Consider the following 8922-nt stretch of genomic DNA (forward strand, 5'->3'; position numbering starts at 1 on the left):
ATGGTCTGTTTTGGAAAAGGTCTCATGAACTGCTGAGAAGAAGGTAAATTCAGTGGCTTTGGGGTGAAATATTCTGTGGGATGTCTATTAAGTCTATTTGGTTTATAGTATTTAGATAAAAATATCTTTGTTGATTTTTATGTCCTATATATTGAAAAAATTGTGTGTTGAAACCACTCATGTGAGAGCCGAAATCTTTATTATTGTATTGGGATCTATCTAGGATCGAATGTCAAGTTTTTTTTCTTTTTTGGGTAATAAGGTGCACTGAATTTGGAGCACATATTTTTACTATTGTTACAACTTCTTGAGGGATTGTTCCCTTAACCAGGATGTAATGGTCTTCTTTGTCTCCTATGATTATTTTTTGCTTGAAATATGCTTTGTTACATATAAGAATAGCTACTATTTTTGGTTTTGGACCCCATTTTTCATGGGATTTTTTCCTTCATCCTTTTTCTTTCAGTGAGTGTCTGTGCCTATGAGATGAGTCTCTAAAAAATAGCATCTAGTTAGATCTTATTTTATTGATCCATTTTGGTAATCTATGTGTTTTCATTGGGAAGTTGAGACCATTTTTTAAAAATTGATGCATGATAGTTGCACATAATGATGGGATTTGTTGTTGCATATTCATATAAGAACATGATATAGCATTATAATTTAGCCAATATTGCTCCCCAGTACTTTCCTCCTAGAGGAAATCCTTTTGCTGATCTCCCTTTGATTTTTAGGAGATCCATTACCCACATTTGTTTTCCTTTTTCCTCTGTAGCTTCTGTATATGAGAGAAAATATTCAACTTGTGACCTTCTGAGTTTGACTTATTTTCCTTAACTCTATGGTCGCTTGTTCTATCCATTTTCTTGCAAATGAATTTCATTTTTCTTTATGGTTGAATAGAATTCAATTGTGTGTATATATACTACATTTTCTCTATTTATTCATCTGTTGATGGACACCTAGCTGGTTCCATAGTTTGTTTATTGTGAATTATGCTGCTATTAACATGGGTTTAATGTAGTATTGTGACATGAATTCTTTTTTTTATATCCCCAACTCTTTTATTTTTTATTTATTTATTTTTTTGTGTCATGAATTCTTTAGGATAAATATTAAAGACTGATATAGCTGGGGCATATGGTGGTTCCATGCCTAGTCTTTTGAGAATCCTCCATCCTGATACTAATTTAAAATCTCACCAGCAGTGTAAAAGTGGTTTTTCCACATTCTTTCCAAAATTTATTATTTGTATTCTTATTTTTTTTAAGTTAATATGGGCATTACAGGAAAGAGAAAACACAAGCAAAGAACAAAGTCATCCAGTCACAAGCAGCTTAGTTGGCTGTGTCCCTCCAGATTGTGCATAAACATACATGCACAACATCCCATTTTGTGTTGTAGTGTATATCTTGCTTTTCCATACATCACGAATATTCACCAATTCAGAATCCCAAAGCTACGTGTTTTTGATAACCAATTATACATTACACCAACTCAATCTGTTACAAAAACATTGTAAACCTTTCTTCAGGACAAAAATTTCAGTGAAAGACGTAAATGGCAACAGGAATCTACATAGACATAATGACAGAGTTACAACAAAAATAATGCATTCCCTTAATTTTCAATTTAAAATGAGACAAAGCAACAGAATACACCAAACCTGTTTCATTACCAGATTTCTGCAACTAAAATATTAGCAAGAATGCATGTTCCCAGTGAATTAAAGTATTCTTATGGCACAGCCAGAAGATGCATACACATCAATGGCTCGAGTGTAAATCCTTGAGCATTTGCTCCCATCTTTCCTTGTATGCTTCCTTCTGGCTCTCTGCTGCCAGCCTAATGAACAAGTCCTAATACAAACTGCCCAGAGATACAGCAATTCCATGTCCAAGATGCATCTTTTTTATCAACTATGACAAAAAGATAATTACAAGTTGGATAATTCATTAGCTCTACTTTTCATGATACATGGTCACCTCAGGACATCTAGAAAGCTTAGATGTTGTGAAATAAAGTATAAAATTTGTGAAAAATAAAAACAATTACTTTACCAAAAATGCACATAAATATCTGTGTTTATAATCTAAAACTGTCTTCCAGATGTGGAGATATGAGCAAAGAGTACTTCCCCTCACCCTTCCTGTTCTCCCTCTTCACCATTCCAGTGACTAATTTTAGGAATACCCCTATCTCCAAGAGGTGGATTAACAAAAGTCATTCCCAGAAGACAGTTCTTCCTAAAAACTATCAAAATATATTTATATAGAGATTATTTTGCTGCTTTTAACAAACTTTGAGCATTAGGACTTGTCCTCTAATACCCAGCAATATTAACTAAAATGCACATATAACAAGGGCTAGAAAATCTCAAGTAATCTAAGGTGCACAGATTGCTTCTTTATGCATAATTTCTCCACCCCACCCTCCCACCAGTGAACCTTCAACCTATTTTCCAAGACATCAAGTTCAACAATTCCATTCCCCTAAATGGCAACCATTTCTATGTAGTAATGAAAATTCTTAAAGGGCATTACTTTAACTCTACTTTTACCAGGTGTTGTGCCCTTTTAAACATCTGGAAAGACAAGATGTTTCCAACAAGGACTTAAAATATCACTAAATAGACTATACACACTTACTTAACAAAAGCTAGACATGGAAGCAAAAGCCCCCCTTTTTAAAGGCTAGAATTTGAAAGTGTCTTCCAAAGAGAAACATTCGGGTCTAGAATCCTTCTCTTTGTCATCTCTTATCAACCCACAGGTTGGATATATGCATATAATGCTTAGAGATGGCTTTGACAATTTCACTTCCTAAGTGGTTTTAAGAACAGTCTTTCCTATGAATTTTAGCACACAGTGTACTCCATGTGTTAGTTTACTAACTCTACTTTCGCCATACATTGGCAACCTCTTTAACATCTAGTTAGACCAGGTGTCCATTAGGACTCGATTTGTCTTTATATACATTATTTACACAGAATAGTAAAACAAAACCCACAGACATGAAGGACAATGGTCATTCTTGCTTAACAGAAAACACATTGGTATAAAGCCCTTTATAATTTCTTTTCCTTCTTCCTCCCTGAATTAGCAAACTATGACATGCACTGCTCAGAGAAGTGTTTTGATCATCATTCTACCAAAAGATAGTTATTCCATTATGAATTTTAACAAAAAGATATCTACAAAATGTTTTATTTACTACATCTACTTTAATATATAATATTAAATATATAATACGTCTACTATGCACATCTAAACATCCGGAAAGACTAGATATTTCAAATAAGGACTTAAGTTTGTCCACTATGTACATATTAGTGTTGAATCAACTACACACATGTCACAATGGTTATATATGAAAGTCTCTTTTAAGTAGGATCATTCTGGCCTAGAATCCTTCATTTCTTCCACATCTTTTCCCCATGTCTCTTGTGATATAAGCACATGTGTCACTCAGATATGATGTTACAATTTCACTTCCAAAAGTCCTTCTCAGAAGACTGCCTTTTCATGAATTTTAACACAAACTGTACAAAGTGTTGGTTTATTAACTTTACTTTTGTCATACATTGGCCACCTCTTTAATATCTAGAGACCAGATATTATAAAATTATGACTCCTTTGTCCAGCAGATACACAATATATACAGCACAGCAAAGTTAATGAAATGCATGTTACAGGGCAATAAGTAAGCTGAAAATTTCTAGCACACTCTAACCAAATGCCTTTTGCAAATTCTTTCCTCCCACCTCTCTTGACCCAATGAACAAGTATAGACAATATTCTGTTCAGAGGTGGTTTAATAATTCCAAACACAGTATTTCCCATCAGTTTTAAAAAGCTATTTACAAAAAGTTTTATCCTACTACTTCTACTTTTAAATATATCAAGCACTACTAAATATATGGAAAGACTAGATATCCCACATAGGTAAGAACCTGTCCACTATACACACAGCACTGGTAAATAAAATGGCACACATAACAATGGTTTTAATCTGAGGCGTCTCCTAACTTGACCATTTTGTCCTTGAACTTTTCCCTTCTCACTTTCTTCTCTTTACTTTCAGTTAAGAGAACAAGTATAGGCATGTACTGCTTAGATATGGTTTTCGTATCCAAAAGTCATTTACAGAGGACACACTTTCCTACGAATTTCAACACAAAATGTACAAAATGTGCCAATTTTACTAACTACTTGCTCACGCAGTGGCAATTTCTTTAACATCTAGAGACTAGATATTGAAAAATTTGGACTAATTTGCCCATTATATCCACAAGAAAACAAAATGCATAAAACATGTATAACTGATATCAGAAGATGTGCAGTTATGAACCCACTAATATATTACCTTTTGCAATTGCCTCTCTCCCACCTTCTCCATATCACCAAGTACAAATAGTACTATACTGTTCATAGGGATGAAATCTCAGTGTAGTTTTGATTTGCATTTCCCTAATTGCCAATAATTTTGAACATTTTTCCATATATTTATTGTCCATTTTTATTTCTTCTTTTGAGATATGTGTTTTTAATTCATTGACCCATTTATTAATTAGGTTATTTAATATTTTGGTGTAAAGTGTTTTTTTTTTTGAGAATTTTAATACTTTAATTTTTTAGTTTTTGGCGGGCACGACATCGTTGTTTGTATGTGGTGCTGAGGATCGAACCCGGGCCGCACGCATGCCAGGCGAGCGCGCTACCGCTTGAGCCACATCCCCAGCCCTGTAAAGTGTTTTATAGATATTCTAGATATTATCCTCTGTCAGAAGAGTAGCTAACAAAATTTTTCTTCCTTCTGTAGGTTGTCTCTTTGCATTCCTAATTTTTTTTGGTGTGCAGAAGCTTTTTAATTTGATGCCATCCCGTTTATGAACTCTTGGCATTACTTCCTGAGCTATATGTGTCCTATTGAGAAAGTCATTGCTTGGGTCTAAAAGCTGGAGTGTTGATCCTACATTTTCTTCCAGGATTTACATAGTTTCTGGCTTAATTCCTAATTCTTTGATCCTTTTTGAGTTGATTTTTGTGCAGGGTGAGAAATAAGGGTCTATTTTCATTCTTCTACATAAAAATAACCAGTTTTCCCAGGACTACTTGTTAAAGAGGCTGCATTGCCAATGTATGTTTTTGGTATTTTTGTTAAGGATTACATGACTTTAGATGAGTAGGTTTGTCTCTGTCTTCTATTCTGCACCATTGGCCTATGTGTTTTTATGTTAGTATAAGACAGTTTCTGTTACTGTAGCTCTGTAGTATAAAGTTGAAGTCAGATGTTGTGATGCCTCCAGCATTGTTTTTTTTTGGCTTAAAATTCCTTTTGCTATTCTGGGTCCTTTATTTTTCTGAAATAAATTTTAGGACTTTTTTTTTTTTTTTTTTAGTTCTGAGAAGAATGTCATTGGTAGTATTTTAGACCATTTATATGCAGTCTTGTTATGGATATGTATTTGTAGTTTCCCACCTTATTTTTTTCCTATATTTATTTCTGTCTCCATTTTCATTTAGTTAGTTGGTCTTATATTGATCTTTATTTATTTGGGAGAATTGGGGTTTGTTTGGGGGTTCCTCTGTGTGTAGTTTATCTTTGAATATTCTTTGTAGTGCTAACTGGGTGGTCATGAATTCTTTGAGTTTATTCTTGTCATGGAAAGTTTTTTTTTCTCTCTCCATTGATTTTGAAAGACAGCTTTGCTGGATATAATGACCTTGGCTGGCAATTGTTTTCTTTTAGAGCTTGGGATATCTCATTCCAGGCCCTCTTTGATTTTAGGATCTGCGTCAAGAAGTCAGAGAAGTGGGACTTATTTGTTTGCCTCTAAATGTGAGCTGATGTTTCTCTCTTGCAACTTTTTTTAAAAAAATATATTCTTAGTTGTAGATGGACATATTTATTTATTTATTTTTATGTGGTGCTGAGGATCGAACCCAGTGCTTCACACATGCGAGGCAAGCACTCTACCACTGAGCCCCAGCCCCAGCCCCTCTCTTGTAACTTTTAATATTCTTTCCATCTTTTCTGTTAGGCATTTTAATTGTGATGTGTCTTGAAGAGATTCTATTCTTATATTGACTAGATTGAAGTTCTGTATGACTCCTGTATGTGGATGTCTATCTCACTTTTACTATGCAGAAAATTATCTGTTACTATCAGACAGAAGATATTCTTAAAGCCATTTGCTTGTATCTCCATGTTCTTTTCTATCCCAGTGACTCTCAGGTTTGTTCTCTTGCTGCTGTCCCAGAGTTCTTGTATATTCTGATCATGGTCTTTCCACCCGGCCCGCCCCTCTTTATTGCATACTGAGTATTCAGGTTCACATACACTGCTTTCAAGTCCTGAACTTTTATTTTTTTTAATGCAATGTAATCTTTTGGTGATGCTTTCAAGTGAATTTTTAATTTGATTTATTATGTCTTTAATTTCCAGGAGTTCTGATTGGTTTCCTTTCATTATCTCTATTTCTTTATTGAAGTGGACTCTCATCTCCTGCATTTGCTCTTAATTCCTTAGATCTTCTTTTAGTTCATTGAACATAATATTAAATTCAATATATTAGTATTTGTTGAGGCTCAGTTAAGGCTAGAGTGTGTGTGGGGTGAGATCTGCTGTTATTGACTGAGTTGTGAGTATTGCTTGGCAGCAGGAATTTTACTCTTTGATCGTGAAATATCTGAAATGTACCAATCAGTTTCCAGAACCTCTTAGAGAATGCAGGGAGCCAGGAATAGCACTAGTGCACAGCCTTAAGAAAAATGTCTAGTGTCTGCTTTGACATCTGTAACACTAATTGTTATAGTGTTAACTCGGAATAACAGTTAACATCAGCATCAACAATCAAAAACTGTTACTAGAGTAGGCATTGAACAGCAGGTGTCTACTACATCATCCACCGTGTTAATCATCACAATATGAATGACGTAGGTATCACATGTACTATATAATTCTGTTAGATATTGGGATTACAATTTCTCAACTATGGGGTAAGAAGGCACAAAATTTTGAAATACTTAAAAAAGGGAAGAGAAGAGAGGAAGGATATAGGTAGCAGATGATGGCTGTAAAGAAGGGGAATAAAAATGAAGTAGAAGATAGAAAATGAAAGAAAGGAGGAAGGAACAGGAAAATTTGGCTATTTGTGGTGGGAGAGAGTGAGGAAGAGGACAAAAACCAAGGTTTAAACAAACAAAGAAACAGGATCAAAACAACTCAAACCCACATATAATTATACCTCACCCAAGTCAAACCATGATTAAATAGTAAACAGGTGCAGAAAATAATCAATTAAAATATAAGTAAATTTATATGAATATTTGCATACCCATATCTATCTATCTTATAAACCTATTTGTGCAGTAAGCATTAACACTCCCCCCCCCAAAAAATCTCATAGAACCAAAAAAACCAAAATATAATAATTGTTGAAAAAATATTAAAAAAATTAAAATAAGACAGGCAAAAAAGGGGAGATACAGAAAAGAAAGAATAAAAAAGAAAAGAAATGAGAGAGAAAAAAAGAAAACATCTTAATGGGAAATAAAATGCTTTTTTCCATTGGTGGTCAAAATTGTTGGCAGGGATGGATTTTCATTCTTTCTGTTCATTGTTGACTCTGTAACCCTGGCTCAAGGGCTGGTGTTTGTGAAGTCTGATGTCTTTGTGTTCCTCACCCAGCTGCCAGCCACTGTGGCTAGGAGGCAAAGCTGGATGTGGTAGCTCTCAGTCTCCTGTCTTTCAGCACACTGTGCGTAGACAGGTGCATGCTGACAGATGGTGTAATCCTGCAGTGTGAGTGGTGCAGAGTTTGAACTGGAAGTTCCAGTAGTTGGGGTTTAGCTTTAGCTGATCTTTGGAACTCTGTTGGTGGCTATTTCGAATTTGATCCATGTCCTCCATTGCTGGGGAGATGCTGGTTTCTAATGGATCTCTGAAAGCCAGAGACCTCCCTCCAGTAAAATCCAGTTTTAGGGCATGAGGACTAAACCTCCAGAGGCTTCATATTTACCTCCATGGAAGTGAATTGCCCAGTACCCACCCTGGAGTGCAACCTTTCCTGTGTGGCTGCTATAGGCATCTTCCCAATTGTTCTGATGGGGAGTCAGCAGCAAAGGGAGCTCTCTTTCCTTGGTATCTGGAATGTGTATTCTCCAGGCAGAATTTTCCATGTGCTTATTTCAGTCACTCTGGTTCAGGCACACTCTGGGAATCACAAATAGGCAACTGCTGGGTGCACCTGCAACTTCCTTTATGAGTTCCCGATTTCCTGACTCTGCTCATTGCTGTGCTGCAGTTATAAATAGTTCCTGTCAGACTGTCTGCTGTGGGCTGAGTGATTTCAGTTGATTTTCACTGAACCACTTGTCCCACCAGCTCTGGGTCCATTAAGATCAACATGTGTCTCTATGCCATAGGTTCCTCCCCACCAAGCCAATATTTTAAATTCCATCAGCTTTTCTGTCTCTCTGCCTGTGGTCCCCTCCCCTCAGCAGCTGGGGCTCCCCCAGGTGCCAGTCAAGCTGGTGCATCTCTGATGCATTATTTCTTTTATAGTAAAAGTTTCTGACTTTCTGTGTCTCTGTGGTTTCTTTTACCATCCAGTATTGGATCTCAGTGAATTCTCTTAGTGAGCCACCTCACTGATAGCACGGTTTCTGCTGTTTAAGTCTGGTGCTGAGCATTCTGGGAAGCATATCCTTCCTCTAATCCACCATTTAGATTGTATTTCTAGACCTTAGTTGTTTACTTTCTTCTGGGACACGAAGCACATCTGTTTACTTTGGGGGCATGCTGATCAGAATCTTTGAAAGTCATGCTTATCTTAGTAGAAATAGAAAACTTAGAAATCAGGTAGCAAAGAGAGTCTACCTGATGTTCAACATTCTCAAAGGTGGGGACAGGAGGGAA

Source organism: Marmota flaviventris, chromosome 9, assembly GCF_047511675.1.
Source record: "Marmota flaviventris isolate mMarFla1 chromosome 9, mMarFla1.hap1, whole genome shotgun sequence".
Taxonomy (NCBI): Eukaryota; Metazoa; Chordata; class Mammalia; order Rodentia; family Sciuridae; genus Marmota; species Marmota flaviventris.